Here is a 19,476-nt window from a genome sequence, read left to right as displayed (position 1 = left end):
ACCGAGTTGGAAAAATTTGAAATCCGCCTTAAATTTCCGCAATTCGTGTGTTGTTTGCATAAACTTAGACTAGTGGAGGACAACCCTCGACTGGTCGAGAGTCACCTTCGACTGGTTGAGGATTTCCTTCGATGGGTTGAGGATGACTTGATTTTAGAGGATTTTGTCGCTGGAGTTCGAGTCGAGGAATCCTCGATTGGTCGAGAAGGGCCCTGACTAGTTGAGCAGGAGCTAGGACTAATCGAGGATCACAAAAATTTATTTCAAAACTTTGATTCTCTTCATTCTTGACTTGGTTTTCTTGGATCTTTAGCACGTGAATTCTTCATTCTTGGTCTTTTAAGATCCAATCTTAGGCTTGGTGATTCCTGAGCGTTAAATCCATGCTTTTAGCATTCTTTTCAGTCTAAGCTCTTCAATTCACCTTGCAACACAAACATGATTAAAATAGAACATTAACCATTTTCGTGTTCATAAAACCAAGTAATAAATGGGGTCCAATATGCAATATTTGACCTTCAACATTGGATCTCTTGAATCATGCAAGGTATCCTCCCAATTGCTACACATGGATCCTGGGTGCCCTAGTTACCACCTTTAAATTTATAAGTTTCAATTATCTTATTCAAAATCACTCTCAAATATTCCAGATTTAGCTTTACATCTTCTTCTAGTTCTAGCTTTAGTTACTTTTAGAAACGTACGAGATTAGTCCCTGTGGATTCAACCTTGGTTTTACCGAGATTATTACTACATCACGACCCTACACTTGAGGTTGTGAACAAATTTTTAGCGTCGTTGCCAGGGACTATTAGTTGCATTTTTCTAAGATTAATTAGTTTTGGAATTAGGTTAAAATTAAGGTTTGTTTGTTTTCTATTTCTAGGTCAGGGTTTTTCTGAATTATTTTTAGAAACTAACTTGCTTTCCTATTTTATAGGATCTTAACATAGAAACTTCTAATTTGGTAACCTCTTTCTAATTCTCTCCCTTTATTTTCTAGATTTCTTATTTGTCTTAGGTTTCTTTCTTTTTAGGATTAGCTTAAATTTTTCTTATTTTCTGAAATTTTCTAATTTAAGGGTTTTAGAACTTTCTAATTTTAGAATTTTGCTATAGGAATTTTTCTTTTATTCTCTTTTAGGATTAGATTCAGAGTTAGGGTTTCACCATCAAGAGTGGGAACATTAGTATGCTGAGATAGTTAAGAGACATTAGGAAGGGATGTCTGATGATTATGTTAGGAAACAGTTGTTTCGACAAGAAACAAAAGCATTTGATTTGGGAAACTATCTTATTCAATCATAGCAGAGAGAGTGTATGGAAGACAATCATCATATTTATTCATATTCAGTTCATTTACATCCTTTGATTCCCTTGATTCTAAGATAGATTATCTTAAGATACAGAAAATGAAGAGTTCGAATATCAAATCTGTCAGCATTTCGGCTTACGAATTGATTATCTCATCAAGAGGAATGTTGTGTGGATTCGATCATCTGATCTCTCCTTCTTGAACTCATATCCTTGCACAAAAGGAAGATTAAAGACTGCGAAGACTTCGGAGACCGAATCAATAAGAATTTCAGTAACATTTCGACCTTCAAAGATTGATGGTTGTTGCGCAGGCCTGCGCAATAGCATGGTGTTGCGTGGCTTGGAGGGAAGCTCTCCCTTTCTCCTTCCTTCCTTCCTTCCTTCTCTAGTACCTTCAATCTTCTCTTCTTCTCTGCAGCTTTGATCTTCTCCAAAATCTTCGGCGTGTGCCAATGAGAGGGGGAAGGGGGTATTTATAGGCCTCCACACGTGTGAACCCTCAAAGTTCATGCCGTGGGCCCACCTTTCATCAAATTTGAACCGTCCACATCAGCATACCCAAATCCACCTCAGCATACCCAAATCCGCACTTGAGCAGGTGCGCGCAACACCTCATTCCCCTTTTGCGCGGGTCTGCACAACACTACACTGTTGCACGGCCAACACAAAGGGTATATCATATTTATCCTGACTGCTACTTTGTGCAGGTGTGCTCAACTGAGAAAGGCTTCTGCACCGACCCGCGCAACTGACACCCTTTGCGTGGGTCAGTACAATGCCATGATTTTCCCTTCGTTATGCATTTTCTTCACATCTTTTCATGATTCTTTCTTTTATTTTTCCTTTTCTCTGATTCATTCTTTTAGCCCTTTATTTTATGCCTCAATAGATGCCCCCTTGATCCTTTTTGTTTATCGCTTCCTAGATAAATAAATAGGATCTATCTCTTGAAAACATCGTGTACGCCCGCGCAAAGGCTAGTCGTTACCCATAATCGGGTCAAGCTTCCCTATAAATACCAAAACCAGTTCTTCATTTTCCATTCCTTTAATTTCTTGTGGAAGCTCTGCCTCTTCTCTTCCGACCCTTGCAACAACCCGTCTTTGCGCGCCCTTGCACAATACAATATCCCTTCTTTCAAAAAAAAATTTCTCTTGCGCGTTCCCGTGTAATCACTTGCTTTTGTGCGCATTTGCACAAAGTTTCCTTTTATTTTTATTTTTTTCAATATTTTGAATTTCTCTTCCAATTTGTGTAATCTCACGCAACAACTTCACGTTGCTCACCTGCGCGCAATCAATCTTTAGAAATTTCTTTTCAAAGTCTGAAAATATTCAGATCTTTGAAATCCTTCTTCAACCTTTGATTCTTTATCCTTCAAGATTTCATCTTCATCATGACAACTTCTTAGCCCAAAAACATGCATCGCTCGCAAGCTTCCTCTTTAAGAAAAAAGAATCATTCATCTTCTTTAGGATCCGAATAGCATCTCCATCATTGTTGGAAATATGTAGAAATGAATGGAGAAACTTTGGAACTTCATTATCCCTTTACTAACAAATTAACCGCTATTCCCATCAATCTGTGACATCACTGGTCAATCTTACACAGTGAACCGTTTGATTGATGAAATATCCTTGTTTCTGTAGACAATTAGATCATGAAGGAACCAAGAATCTTGACAGGATATCTGAAAGAGAACGGGCCCCATCAACAAGCTGGTAGGATTCATAAGATGAGATTTTTGCATCCATGCCAAGATCCTCAGCAACCTTTCCCTACCTACTATTTCAAGATTGCTCAACAACTCTTCGTCTCTAAGAGATTGCCTTGGAACACAGAAAAATTCTCAACAATAGGCCTCCTCTCTCTTCGCAATTTTTATGACGCTTGGGCTAGAACTGTTGTTCGAAAACATACCACTATTCTGGAGTAGATTAATCTTTCTGATGCGATCACAGTTACATTAGATCATTTTTATCTAGATGTTGCTATCTTCAGAGGCTTCCTCAACCATTGGTCTCCAATCACCAACACATTTCATCTTCCTTCAGGCGAAATGAATATCACCTTGTGGGATCTTCTTTGTACAACAAGTCTTCCCATTATGGGCAACATCTTTGATACATATGTTCCTTCTAATGGAGAACTTGCTCTAGCATCTGTGGGACGAGGCACATCTGAGATTTCAAAGACCACACTTGAACTCTTCAGTGCACTAGCTAACTTTCCTCATGAAAAGGCCGAGCTCTAAGTCCTAGAGGGGGGGGGGGGGGTGAATAGGACTATACCAAATTAAAAAATAAATGCAGAATACAAAGATAGATAGCATAAATAAAAGCAACCTCAAATGCACAAGTCTTAAGAGGTTGATATAAACTGAGTTCTAAGGACAACCTTACACTAAAAACCAAAGGCTTTATGGTGTGACAACCTTACTAGAACGTTTGTAAGTATCAAAAACTCAAACTTAGAAAGAGGCAAAGGAAATAAACTAAGTTATTACAACATTCACCATATGTGCATAAAAGGAAATTACACCATTCACCACAAATACATAAAGTAAATTACAACATTCACACACATAAACAAATACTATCATCCACCATAACTCCAGGAATTATAGTGGTTTAATTGTGCGTACACTAACTATTAGCAAATAGCCACACACCTACTCCACTCCCAATATCCACACCCATGGGATATTGGCTTTCACTATGGAATAAGGTTTTTCAAGGTTCACCTTAAAACCTTCACAATCGTGTCTTTCAAATGGGCTTACACAATTACAAAAACCCCAAAACCCCATAATGAGTTTTTCCTCGCTGAATCTCACAAACCAAAATGCAGAAAATTAAATTGTACTTATCTAAAGATTCTTCTTCTGATGAAGCCCAGTAGAACCAATTCAATGTAGATGAAGATGTTCAATGTCTAGTCTCACAAGTGAAAGGGTTCTAGGTCTAAATTAATTTTAAATTAAATTAACCTGGGCTAGCTTGATTTGATTTTGATCTTAAAAGAGGGTAAATCACAATTTGAAATAGAGTTGAATGGAGATCACAAAATCAAATAACAAAAGCTATTAAAATAAATCTAAAATGAGCACAATACAGCTTAACAAATGCAGAAACTTATCTCTCAGAGTGATGGCTTGATTTTGCTTGGAATGAATGAAAAAATCTGAAATTTGTCCTTTATTTATAGGTGAAAATATTGTTCACTCAACTGGTCTAAGGGTCGGTTCAACTGGTCGAAGGACCAACCACATTTCAAAATTTCTGGCGCGATAAGATAAGATCGTTACTCGACTGGTCGAGTGGCCTACTCGACTAGTCGAGCAATGCACTCGACTGGTTGAGTGGGACCAAAAAACCTTACTAGACTTTGAGTCAAGCACTGCACGACTGGTCGAGCAGTCTCCAGGGCCGGTCGAGAGTCCAACAGAAAATTCTAAAAATTTGCAACTAATCTTGGACTGGTCAAGCCAGAGCTTGGACTAGTCAAACAAAGACTAGGACTAGTCGATGAAATGACCTATAAACTTATGAAATGATCCACATAAAATATGCAATGAATATGACACATCCTATGGTGAATCTAGGGTCATCCATACCTTGTTTGTGAGTTTGAACAATTGAAACATCGTTTGCTCTGCTAACTCATTCACTTGAAATACTTAAAGCTTGTTTTTAACTAGGGCTTCAGTTCTTGAGTTTTTTTTAAGGTACTGAATTTGAAGATTAAACTTGAACTTGAGCCTTGAACTTGTAATTGTACTTGAGCTTGAAATCTTAAACTTCGACAACGCTTTTCAACTTGAATACGTAGGAAAGTTTGACGAAGACAAGGACAAATTTAAAATGTACGAAGTTGATCTATTCATCTCATTAACACATGAAACATATTCTAAATGATTTGGCACAACAAAATTTGACAATTCTGGGTGCTAGATTTACAATATAAAATTTACACCTCACCCTGATCGCATTACTTCTCTTGAATGGCTCGCTCACTTTTCTCAAAAATTATAGTATATTTTCTCTCCCTTATGCTTTCTATTTTCACAATTTCAATCTAAGATGGTTTGGTTTAATAATCGTATCTTCATCTTAATAACTTTGTAGGCCATAAACATCAAGAACTCACGACCGTTCGCAAGAATACCAAGAACACTGCTGAATTTAGTTCTTCCTATGAACTAGCAACTTTCTTAGCTTACCGGCTAAGCTTAGTAATATTCTCGAATTATGAGTAAACAGACATCATCAAACCATCCTTCTTTGTAGGCACAATGACAGGAGGCCAAAAAGTTTCATTGGCTCCTCCATGTAATGCCCTAAATATTGGGGGTCCACTACGTGAAAAATGAGAAAAAATGACTGATTTAGAGACGGTTTTGGACCGTCTCTAAAATTGCTTGGTTTAAAGACGCTTTAGAGACGGCCGTAAACTGTCTCTAAATTTTTAGACGGCCCTTGACCGTCCTTATTATTGTATTAAAAATTTACACGTCTGCAAATCATTTAAGACGGCCAAAAACCGTCGTTAACTGCAGATAAAAGACGGCCATTGACCGTCTGCAATAAGAGACGGTCCTTGACCGTCTTATATGCCAAAATTTGAGACGGTCAAAGACCGTCCCTATTAGAGACGGTCATTGGCCGTCTCTTACTGGTGGTTTGAGACTGTTGAGGACCGTCTCAATTAGAGACGGTCGTTGGCGGTCTTTTCCTGGTGCATGGGACTGCCACGCTGTGGACTGTATTATGGACGGTTTTTAGCTATCTCTGTTTGAGACTGTCAAGGACCGTCTCTATTAGGGACGGTCATTAACCGTCTCGTATGGGTAATCAGAGACTGTCATTGACCGTCTCAATTATAGACGGCCGATGGTCGTCCTTCTCACCCAGCCACATTTCCCATTGCCAGCGTCTAATAGAGACGGTCCTAAACCGTCTCTAATGCTCCAGTAAACCTTTACCCATAAAAAATTTATGAATTACGAAAAAAAAAAAAGTTTAAAAACTCAGAAAAATAACTAACAAAGTTTAAGAAAAAAATTTAGATTTTGAAAAAAAATGTAATTTTATAAAAATCTAGATTTTGAAATAAAAATTAAGAACTTTTAATAATGTTGATAATTTTGAAAAAAAAAAATTTGATAAGAAAATGATATTTTGAAAAAGAAAATTTTAAAAATTAAATAAAATTGTAAAAAAAATTGTCAAATTGCAAAAAATATATATTTTTTTAAAAAGAAAACTAGATTTTGTATTTTGAAAAGAAAAATTAAAAAGTTGTATAACAAAAGTGATATTTAAAAAATGATATTTTGAAAAAGAAAATTTAAAAAATTAAACAAAATTGTGAAAAATTGACAAATTGTAAAAATATATTTTTAAAAAAGAAAACTAGATTTTGTATTTTGAAAAGAAAAATTAAAAAGTTATATAACAAAAATAATATTTAAAAAATGATATTTTGAAAAAGAAAATTTTAAAAATTAAACAAAATTGTGAAAAAATTGACAAATTGTAAAAAAATATATATTTAAAAAAAAGAAAAGTAGATTTTGTATTTTGATAATAAAAATTAAAAAGTTATATAACAAAAGTGATATTTAAAAAATTATATTTTTAAAAAGAAAATTTTAAAAATTAAACAAAATTGTAAATTGATAAATTGTAATATATATATATATATATATATATATATATATATATATATATATATATATATATATATAAAGAAAATTAGATTTTGTATTTTGAAAAGAAAAATTAAAAAGTTATATAACAAGATTTCGATAAAAAAATGATATTTTAAAAAAGAAAATATAAAAAATTAAATGAAATTGTGAAAAAATTGACAAATTGTAAAAATATATATATATATTTTAAAAAAGAAAACTAGATTTTGTATTTTGACAACAAAAATTAATAAGTTTTATAACAAAACTGAGATTAAAATTTGATATTTTGAAAAAAAAAACTAAATTAAACAAAATTATGAAAAAATTAAAAAAATGTAAATATATATATATATATATATATATATTAAAAAAGAAAACTAGATTTTGTATTTTGACAAGAAAAATTGAAAAAAAAAAAGGATCTATACCAAATTGAATGGATGTGGCCTACAATACACAAGGTGGGATTAAAAACATGTAAACGTGAAAAGAAAAAAGAAGAAGAAGAAGAAGAAGAGTGTTAACTCGAGGTTAAAAAAATATATATACATGTTTAAGAAACAGAAGTGCGAATCAAAGTTCCTCAATACCTTGGTAAAAAAGAAAATGGTCTAAATTCAACGGTAATATCAGATGGTTGAGATTACCCAATCATCGTGATATTAAAATAATTGTTCTACCCAACAGAATAGATGTGCCTTTCAACAAGTGCAGACCAAAGGAGATTAAAGCATATAGATGTTTAAAAAGAATAATACAAGTCAATATTATTCATCAGGATAGGCAAAAAGAAAATGGTCCAAATTAATCCAACGGCAATTTCAGACAGTTAAGATCATCCAATCAGTGTGACCTTTGGAGAGGTACAGGTATGCCAGGTGTTGCCAATTAAGAATTGGTACCAAATGCATACATTAATATGGGTCATTCTCATGTTATCATTTTTCGGCTATTAACTCATCTCAAAAGCAACGAGATGTAAACTTGCACAGCTTAGATATAGTTTAAGCTGCTTGTTAATTAAAAAGGAACTGGAATATAGTTTAAGCCAAATGGAATCTAAAAAAAAAAAAAAGACGACCGACATCCATCTAATCGTACTAAGTCCACCAATCAGGTGGCAGAGATTGTTCCATGAAAGGCATTCCCTGCTCTCCACCCATCCACAATCGGCCCCTACAAATTAGCTCCAAGGACTCCAAAACAGTAAAACACAATACATAAGTCTCACTAAAAATCCTAGAACTTGCAGAAACACAAGACAATGACACAAACAGAATTTTTTCCAAATGGAATTAAATTAATATCAGAGGTTAGTTTCCAAACACCACTAGTAGAATCAAACAATCTTTAACAAGAAAACAAAATCAAACCCTACAACACCTAAAATTCAACATACAGCCTCATCAAAACAGCAAAATCCAAAGGTGAAAAAATTATCATAAGAGTAATTTCATGACCCACCTGAGATTATTGAGTTCTTATGATTCGAAATCACATCCTAAATATATGATGGAAAAATATATGGACGATGTCGATATACATAAAATATATCAAGGTGGGCCATACACGGTTAGAGTAACACCCATGAAGGAGTTATCTAAATAGTGAAATGGTACTATAAGGTCACCTCTTGGGAACTTCCCATGAGGTTAATTTGTGTGCGCCCCACCACGATGTATGTAGAACATCAACACCATGCATTTGATGTGTCCCATTTAAGTCCAAAAATCAGTCGTATACAAAACTCAGGTGAGCCATAGCATCTAAAACTATGTGAAGACCTCACTAAAACATATAAAAGTATTCAATTGGTGGGGTCCACATGAGTTTTCGATGTTTGTGAAACTTGGGTTGACTCCTCTCAACTATAGTGAATGGGCTGGATCTATGAACCACAACTAGGTGGGCCCAATAAATGATTGTGAATGTTTTAATGGGAGGGTAACCCTCTCAACTATAATATGTGGGTGTGGCCCATCCAAGTCATGGATTGACTTTATTTTTAAGCTTGTGGCCCAAAGTCACGGTTTATGATATCCACATCGTCAATCCATTTTTCCATATCATTTTAGGGCCCGTTTGGACAAGTAGATTGGAAGGGATTGGAAGTTAAATCCCTATAGATTGGCTGAGCATGCCAAACAAACTGGGTGATCTGATCCTGGGATATACAATCCCATGGATCTTAAGACAATCTACTGACAACACCATCATTACCTTTAAATCCCATCCAATCCACCCTAATCCGGTCAAATTTGCCTGGGACATGTTTGGTTCGAGGGATTGGAAGGGATGGGAAGGTTTAATCCTGGGATTGGGCGAGTGTGCCAAACAGACTTAATATATAGCAATCTGGGAGGATATAGCAATTCCATGGATCTTAAGACAATCCATTGACAATGCCATCGTTACCTTGAAATCCATGCCATCCACCCTAAAACCATTCAATCCCTTCCAATCCACCCATCCAAACAGGCCCTTAGTGATTGAGTCCACAATCAAAGTATATCTAAAGCTCAAGTGGACCATACCACATAAACAGTGGGAATAATGATTTCCACCGTTGAAATCTTCCTATGGCCTACAGTGATTTTGATTTGTCATCCAACCTGTTCAATAGATCACAAATACATGGATGAAGGGAAAACTAAAATATCAACTTGATCTAAAACTTCAGTGGCCTCCCAAAAAATTTCAATGGTAGACGTCCAATTTATACTGTTTCCTATGATGTGGTCCACTTCAAATTTTTATAGGCTTCAATTTTGACCTTACGTAATAAAATTATATGTTAAAATGGATGGATGGAGTGGATAAATTGAATAAATCATAGTGGGCCCCACAGGATGCTTAGGGTATGAGGGCCCTATAGGGCCTAAAAATGTCTTATCTAAGCCGTCTATATATTTTAAAATATTATTATAGGGCATGAAACCAAAAATCATCTAGATTAAAGGTTAAAGTGGACCATACGGTAGGAAACATGGAGATTAAATCACATGTATTTGCTATGGTGGGGAACAGATTGGCTACTCCACCCGACACCGGCCAATGGCTGGTGGTTGGTGCTCTATGGGGCCCACCATGATGTATGTGTATCATCCATGCCGTCCATCTATTTGTTATATATATCATTTTATGAGATGATAAAAAAATGACTTATATCTCAATCTCAAGTGGACCACATTACAGGAAATAGTGTTGAATGAATTTTGACCATTAAAAATGTTTTGGGGGCCATAACAGTTTTGGATCAAGTTAATATTTTTTTTTCCCTTCATCTAGGTCTTTATGACCAACTAAACAGATTGGATGTCAAATAAGCAGTACAATGGGCCTTAGGAGGATTTTAATTGTGAATATCCATTCATTAATTTTATCCTGTGGTGTGGCCCACCTAGGATTTACATCCCTATCATTTTTTGCAACAAGCACTAAAATGATCTATAAAAATGGATAAACCGAATGGATGAAACATTTACATCATGGTGGGGCCCACAAAGCATCGACCACCAGCCACCGTCCCATCCCCAAATTTGGGCGCGCGCTCAAAACAGAGTCGCGCGCCCAACCCCCTCCCCATTTCAATAACCCGCGCGTCCCAGCGCCTCTCTCTCTCTCTCTCTGTTTCTCTCGCCATCCCGGTCTCTCTCTCTCTCTCGTCGGACGGCCTCTCTCTCTCGCCGGACGGCCTCTCTCTCTCTCTCGCCGTCCCGGTCTCTCTCTATCTCTCTCGCCATCCCGGTCTCTCTCCCAGACCCGCGCCACTCTCTCTCTCTCCGTCCCGGTCCCAGCTTCTTCCCACCCCGACTCTCTCTCTCTCTCTTCCTCACTAGCATCATCTCCAGATCTCGTGCGGCCAGCAGCCCCTGCCCTTCATCTCTTCCCCGGCCAGGTACTCATTTGTTGTTAATGTTTAAGGTATGCACAACATGTGTTTGATGAAATGTCTCTGCGGGAGAAGGTGGATTGCATACTTTGCAACTCAAGCATCCGAGTAAACTCTATGGGGCCACTGCGATGTGTGTGTCTTATCCATGCAGGCTATCTATTTTTCAACTCATTTTATGGCATGAGCCTAAGGGCCCGTTTGGCCGGGTGGATTGGAAGGGTTTGAATGGTATTAGGGTGGATGGCATGGATTTCTAGGTAATAATGGTGTTGTCAGTGGATTGTTTGGAGATCCATGGGATTGATATATCCCTGGATTGCAATATCCAGTCTGTTTGGCGCGCCCGGCCAATCCCGGTATTAAACTTTCTCATCCCTTCTAATCCCTCAAACCAAACACGTCCCAGGCAAATTTGAAGGATTAGGGTGGATTTGATGGGATTTAAATGTTATGATGGTGTTGTCAGCAGATTGTCTTGAGATACCTGGGATTGGGATTAGATCACCGACTCTGTTTGGCATGCCAGGCCAATCCCAGGATTTGACTTCCAATCCCTTCTAATACCATCCAATCCCTTCCAATCCAACTGGCTAAACGGGCCCTAAATGGAAGCATATCCAGTGCTCAAGTGGGCCCACCACAGGAAACAGCTGCATCTCAGACTCACTGTTGAAAAAGTTTCGAATCAAGCTGATATTTGTGTTTTCCCTATGTCTGTGTCAACTTATGAACAAGTTAGGTAACAAATAAACATCATTGTGGGCCCTACGAAAGTCTCAACGGTGGATGTCATAATCCCCACTCTTTCTTGTGTGTGGTCCAGCTGAGCTTTGGATAAAATGTGGATTGCTGGTCTCTGCTGGTCTCCGCCATCTATTTTTCAACTCATTTTATGGCATGAGCCTAAATGGAAGCATATCCAGGCTCAAGTGGGCCCACCACAGGAAACAGTGGTTGGAAAACAGTGGGAAACAGTGGGAATTGAACACATGTGTGACATGTTCTGCCATCTATACTTCATGTTAGACCTTAGGAAGGTTCCAACAGTGTGCAAACTGTCCATCTCATGGGACAAAATGACAACTGATGGTTGAAAAAAATCAAACTGATAGGACAATCCTAGCTGCCTAACATTTTCCCACTGAATGTGATCCAATGCCATTTTATTTAACTGCTCGTTTTAAGGCCATTAATCTGATGAATAGGAATAACCACATCTATTTTTCTCATACATGTGGGTCCCACCTGATAGTAGACCATCGTTCTTCATTTTTTTTTCCAAGGCATGTTCTCAGCAGGTTACACCTGATGAATAGGCCAAATACTTTCAAGTTGTAGAGACAGAGGATGACAGAAGGATTGAGAAAAACCAAAGATACTAAAGTATCTAATGCATCTTAAATATTTAGAATTAAGAAGTCTCAAGTCCAACTAGTTGGACTGCAATTTATTGCATCCTAAACATTTTTACAGATCATTTTATAAATCATTTACATCTTTGCTATCAATTGTATTATCAAATGAAAAAAAAATCTGTTTTTGTTTATAATAATATTAAAAAAATCTGTTTGTAAAAAAATAATTTCATTTGATTTTTTTTTTTTTTTGTATGGATGCATCATGTATGGTTTTATGATAAAACATATGTATGTATGTGTGTATATGCATGCATGTGCACATGGATGGATGAAACGTATGCATGCATGCATGGATGGACAGATTATGCATGTGTGTATGCATGCATACATGCATGGATGGATTTATGTGTGTGTATATGTATGTATGTATGTATGCATGCATGGATGGAAGACTGGATGGATGGATCATCACGCCTGTGTGTGTATGTGTGTATGCATGCATGGATAGATGGATGGATTGTTAGATCATGGATGGATGGGTCATCATGCATGTGTTTATGTATGCATGCATGCATGGATGGATGGATGTATCATCATGTATGTTTGTATGCATTTATGTATGTATGCATGATCCCAAACCTAAACCCAACCCCAAACCCGAACCCGATTTCCTAAACCTAAACCTTAACTTATCCTCAGTTCCCTAAAGCTATAACCTATAACCTATAACCTATAACCTAAAACCTACACTTAATCATGTGCATATATTTGTGGATATACATAGATTTATATTTTTTTATGATTGGTGACTTTCATGTGTGACATGTTTTGACAGTTTATGAAAAGTCTCTTTTTTATTATATCTCACTTTTTATATGCTACATGCACGTGATATCAGAAATGGATTTGATGCCCCCGAGCAAGAATTGGATGACGAAAGATATATTGAGTGATGAGTACATTAAAGGCGTTGAATCGTTTATTATTTTTGCGAAAAGGAATTCGAGAGGTGTTGATTGGTATAGTTGTCCTTGTGCTAGATGTCGTAATGTGCGTGGGAAGAAAATACTAAGTACAGTTTCTGAGCATTTGATTATGAATGGTATAGATCAGACATACACAACTTGGTTTTTTCATGGAGAACAACTTCCCAATATGGGTGTCAATACCAAGGCTCCTAGTACATCTGCCACTGATTGTAATGAAGAGCTATTACCCAGAATGGTTGATTTGGTTAATGATACTTTTGGTCGTGTTCAACCCGATGACTTAGATGCATGTATGAATGAGGTCAATGAGGAACATGGTAGTCAGCCTCAAGATGACATAGGCAATGATACTCAGTACAATAAATTAAGGGAGGATGCGGTACAACCCCTATATCCATCGTGTAAACGTGAGTATACAAAGTTGTCAGTGACAGTTGAGTTGATGAGCATGAAGGCTAGAATTCAGTGGTAATAGCTTTATGAGTTTGCTGCAACTGCTCAAGAAGATTTTGCCAAGCGAGAACTCTTTGCCAGATAGTACCTATAATGCAAAGAGATTGATCAGTTCGTTGGGTATGAACTATGAGGTGATACATGCATGTCGTAACGATTGTATTCTATACTGGAAGGAGCATGCTAATAAGGAAAGTTGTCCTACATGTAAAGCAAGCAGATGGAAAGTGAATAGTGTTGTAAGATCAAGAGTCTCACATGTACCATGGAAGGTGTTAAGATACTTCCCATTAACACCAAGGTTAAAAAGACTTTATAGCATATCATGGATTGCAGAGAATATGTTGTGGCATTCAAAGGGGGCTAAAAATGACTCGTACATGCGTCATCCTGTGGATTCTTCTATGTGGAAGTTTGTAGATAGAAAATTTAGTGATTTTGTTGCAGATCCACGTAACGTTCGGTTGGGACTTGCAACAGACGGATTCAACCCCTTTGGGCATATGAGCATCTCATATAGTTGCTGGCCTGTTATGGTTGTTCCATACAATCTTCCACCTCATTTATGCATGCGAAAGCAATTTATTATGTTAAAACTTTTAATTCCCGGAAAAAATGGTCCAGGGCATGACATCGACGTATATTTACAACCATTAATCAAAGAATTAAATGAATTGTGGAAAGGGTCGATAACATATGACTCGTTCGGGAAGAACAGGTTTACAATGAAGGCGATTTTATTATGGGCAATACATGATTTTCCAGCCTATGGACATCTTTCTGGGTGTAGGACAGGAGGAAAGTATGCATGTCCTGTTTGTAGTGAGGAGACTGACTCTGTTTGGCTAAAACATGGAAAGAAGTTTGCTTATATGGGGCACAGAAGATTCCTTCCAAGAGCTCATATCTTTAGGAGACAAGGATCTCGATTCAATGGGAATGATGAAAATCGGCAGGCTCCAAAGCGTTTGTCTGGAGAACAGGTATTGGTTAAAATGAATTATATACAAACCAAGTTTAGAAAGTATATAGGAAATAAGAGGAAGAAGACCACAGATGAGGATTCTAACCTTACTGCTTGGTCGAAGAGATCAATCTTCTTTACATTGCCGTATTGGGAGCATATGCCCATTCGCCATAATTTGGATGTGATGCATGTCGAGAAAATTGTTATTGAGAACCTTATTGCAACAATCATGGACATGAAGGACAAGTCTAAGGATGATTTACAAGCCCGTCAGGATCTTATGGCTATGAAGATAAGATCAAAATATTGGCCAGAGGAAAAAAATGGTAAGTTGTTATTGCCTAAGGCTCCTTTCACATTATCCAGATCTGAAAGAGAACTCATTTGTTGAACCTTGAGTGATTTGAAAGTTCCGAGAGGGTATAGTGCAAACTAGAAACATCATATCAGTATGGATGACTATCATCTCAAGGGCCTTAAGTCACATAATTATCACACTCTAATGCAGCAATTACTGCCCGTATTATTAATGCATTCATTCAAGAAAGAAAAGTCATTGCGCGCCGCCATTATACAATTGTCAAGATTTTTTAACGTTATATGTTCTAAAGAAATTCATCGTATGAAGCTTCAAGAAATGAAAAATAAAATAGTGGAAACATTATGTGTTTTCGAAAAGTATTTTCCACCATCATTTTTCGTTTCTATGACACACCTTGTTGTGCACTTGGTGAAGGAGGCACAAGTTTGCGGACCTGTCAAATATTGATGGATGTATCCTTTTGAGAGGTAACTTTAATTGTTTTAATTTATTATCTTTTTCAAAATAGCTTATATTTTTTCATCAATACCTGATTTTAATATTTAACAGGATGATGAGAACATACAAGAAGTATGTGATGAATCAAGCTTACCCAGAGGGGTGTATTGCGGAACGCTACATTATAGAGGAATCTATGATGTACTGCATGAAATATTATCCTGATAATACAATAGGAGGTCATAAGCAAGGACTAAAGATATTCAATGATGATGAAAATGCTGGTGATTCCCAGAATGATAAGAAAGGAAAAGTTCATGATCTTACTACAGTGCAATACCAACAAGCACGTAGATGGGTTTTGCAACATCACGTTGAAAATCATCAGTAAGTTAATGAAGTATATTATTCTTTTTTTATATTTTTAAACGGCTTATGGTAATAAATATTGTTTTATATATATATAATTAATTGTTATGATGTGGAATTTGTAGGAAGTACCAAACATACATCTAGGGCCAAACATGTACGGGACAAAATCGAAAGGGTAATCTGTCAGCAGGAAAGCCAATGGAATACATTCCTTGGTTAAGACATCAACTACATAATCAAGAAATGTCTCCATTTAAGAGAATTGCCGATGGTCCTGACTTCAAATGCATATCATATAATACTTACTCAGTAAATGGATATGTTTTTAGCACTGCGAATTCTGAAATGAACAGAACAACACAAAACAGTGGAGTCTCAATGAAAGCCCTAACTAGCTTTAGGGCAAGCGCCAGGGATAAGAATCCTATAGAAGAAGAAGTCACTTATTATGGCATCATTAGGCAAATTCTTGAGTTGAACTACTTCGACTTCAGAGTAGTACTCTTCTATTGTGATTGGGTGCATATTGAAGATAAAATGAATGGATGTTTCATAGATCCCGAAACAAATTTGATATTTATCAATCTAGGAAGGTTTAGACGGAACTTAAAGGAAGACGATGAGCCGTTCATTCTTGCATCTCAGGCAGCTCAGGTCTTCTATTGTAAGGATCCAACTAGAGATGATTGGCATGTTGTACTGGATGCTCCTAAGAGATTGACGAAAGATGCATATGCATTTGAAGATCCACTTGAGTTTGAGGCTAGAAGGAATGTAGGTTCTTCAGCACTTTCATTAATCGATGATTTAAATGAAGAAGAAGATGTACAGGAAAAATCATGGGTAGAGAGTGAGCCGAGTACCTCAGGTCATAGGAAACGGAAAAGAAACTAAAAAGATTCAAATCAGTTTGAAAGTGAGTTGAATTCTATTTAGTAATGATTGTTACAATTTTTTAGTTATCAAAATATTAATAGAATGCCAATTACATAATAATGAGATATTGTTTTGTTTTATAAAATTGCAGGAATCATGTCAGATTTTGGTGGTTCATCAGCTTCAGCCCAATGAAGCAATACAAGGAAGAGACTTGAATTAAATGAATATAAACAACTAGTTGGAGAAACATCAGCGCCTTTTAACACATTTTTAGGGCAACTTGGCAGGACACATTGTCCAATTTCATTTGCTGATTGGCGCAAAGTGCCTGGTGCAATTAAAGACAATATCTGGTCTATGGTTTTGGTGAGCATGTTTGTTCTTTATTTTATTTCTAATTCTTACTCGATAACATTGTTTGATTATTAATTTAATGAAATAGGCCACGTATGACATCAATGATGAGTTAAAAGAATATGCATTTTCAAAAGTAAGCAAAGCTTGGAAGGTATGGAAATACAATCTGCGAAAGGAATATGATAAATTTGATAATGATGTAGAAAGAAGAAGAAATTGTCCCATTGGTGTGAAGCAAGAGGATTGGGACATTTTCATTAATCTACAATCTACAGAATTATTAATCAATCTTCGTAAGAAGGGAAAGACTTCCAGAGCACAGGTGAAATGCCCTCACACGACTGGAAGACGAGGTGCTGCTAGGACATTAGAGAAAATGGTAATTTATACTACATTTTTTGACAATTTAATTGATGAATATAAATTATTGTTGACTAATTTGCTTATATAATTACAGCGAAAAGAAAATTCAAATACTATCATCACGAGGACTGATTTGTTTGTCGCCACTCATAGCAGATCTGATGGGTCTTACCCAACACAAACACATCTTGAAACAGCGGTGAGAATACTTTTTCAATTTTTAATCATTTTTTTATTTAAGTACAATGAAGGATTTATTTTAACAATTATCTTCTAATAGGAAAGAATATTATCGATAGCTGGCAGTGATCCTTCTAGTAAGCACAATGATTTAGACCACGACCCAGTTTCACAGGTTTTCCATCAATTCTACTCACTTTACAAACATTGTCGTTGGTTTTTTTTTAATAATAATATACACACATCACTAAACTCAAAAATTATTGGTTAGGTTTGTGGTCATAATAGTAGAGGCCAGGTTAGGGGCATGGGTTTGGGTATTTCTAAGACTACTATGAAGGTTGCCACCCCCTACATCATAGAAGCTCGGTCGGAGAGGAATGCACGTATGTCCATTGAGGCTAAATTTGAAGCATCAATGACTCAAATGCAAGAATTCCGTACGATTGTTGAGCAACAATTTGCTGAACTTAGGCAACAAATTACTTATCAAAGCCAACTGCTTCACCGCTCCCCTGATACAGCTGCATCTCAGGTGCTGCATTTGCCGTGATCAAATGATATAATTATTATTTTTAAAGATAAAAGTAGCATTATTATTTACATGAAACCATTATTTTATTTATAGGCCCACCGTCGATCTGGTGAGCCCTCAAGTATTCGAGAAGACTCTGCAACAACTCCATCAATGGAACAAATTTGCCAATTGAGAGATATCCATGGTCGGACTGTTGCTAGTGGGCGGATGGTGTCAGATACTACAGGCATCCGAGTTGTAATAGATGATATTAATGTTCGTACAGCAGAGTTGTTTAATGATGACAGGACATTTGAAGATATTCAATTGGGTGAAATTGTTGTCTGGCCCAAGTTCCTGATGAAAATTTGAATATTCAGTAGTTTTGTTTTACTTTTTGAACTTTAGGACATATTGTATGACGAAAACTTGATTATTCACTGAAATCCTTTTTTGATCAAGTTGTCTTTTTTATTTATTTAATTGTTAGCATCCTTTTTATTAATTATGGCTTGTTGTCATTTGTTTTTTATTAACCAAGTCACTAAAGGATTTTAATTTCAAATGTAACTGAAGTATTGATAGAACGTTATCTCTTGTTGCAGTAGGAGATGTAACAAGAATATACATTGATTGTGTATTTGAATTTTTTTAAATGCACCAACCAGAAACGATTTGAGACAACGTTCAATGATACTTTGTTAGATATGAAATTTATGATCTTTAGTTACTTGGTTAATTAAAAAGAACTACGTAGTGGCTTGATCCCAATCTGACTTTTTGGGTACGTAGGCAGCCGTTCATAATGTACTAGAATATCGGTGCAGCCACAAATCTTTTTTCTCCTTTGAATTGTAGCAGACTCTATCGGTTGCATTTTTCTCTGTCATACAGGTTGTGGCTATCAAAGATATAATATCATCTTCTTATAGGGAAACATTTAATGATGTGCGCAGGTAAATTCATTTTTTTATTATTCCTTATATTGTTTCCCAGTTATATTTGTGTTGGTTTCAGAGTACAGGTAGCAATAGAAAGTGTTGGTCGATTGTGGCTTGTGGACAAAGGGATGAGTAACTAACAATATGAATATGGGAGGCCTTCCCTAGGTATCCAAATGCTTTTAGATATAATTTGTTGTTTTTAAATGTATTAGATCGAAATTGATCGAGCAGACCCGGATGTGCGTCGGAGCTATCCGGATGTTGAGCAGGGTCCCTGCTGTTATGACTATGATGAAGCTGTCCATTTCCTATGGACAGCATTGGAGTGGCATGACCATTTGGACATGCCATGTTTATGTATTAACTCGAAATTGATGGAGCAGACCGATCGGAGCTATCCGATGTTGAGCGGGGGTCCCTGGGAGGTGAC

Source organism: Magnolia sinica, chromosome 2 (assembly GCF_029962835.1).
Source record: "Magnolia sinica isolate HGM2019 chromosome 2, MsV1, whole genome shotgun sequence".
In the NCBI taxonomy this organism is placed as follows: Eukaryota; Viridiplantae; Streptophyta; class Magnoliopsida; order Magnoliales; family Magnoliaceae; genus Magnolia; species Magnolia sinica.
This window is presented reverse-complemented; position numbering follows the sequence as displayed.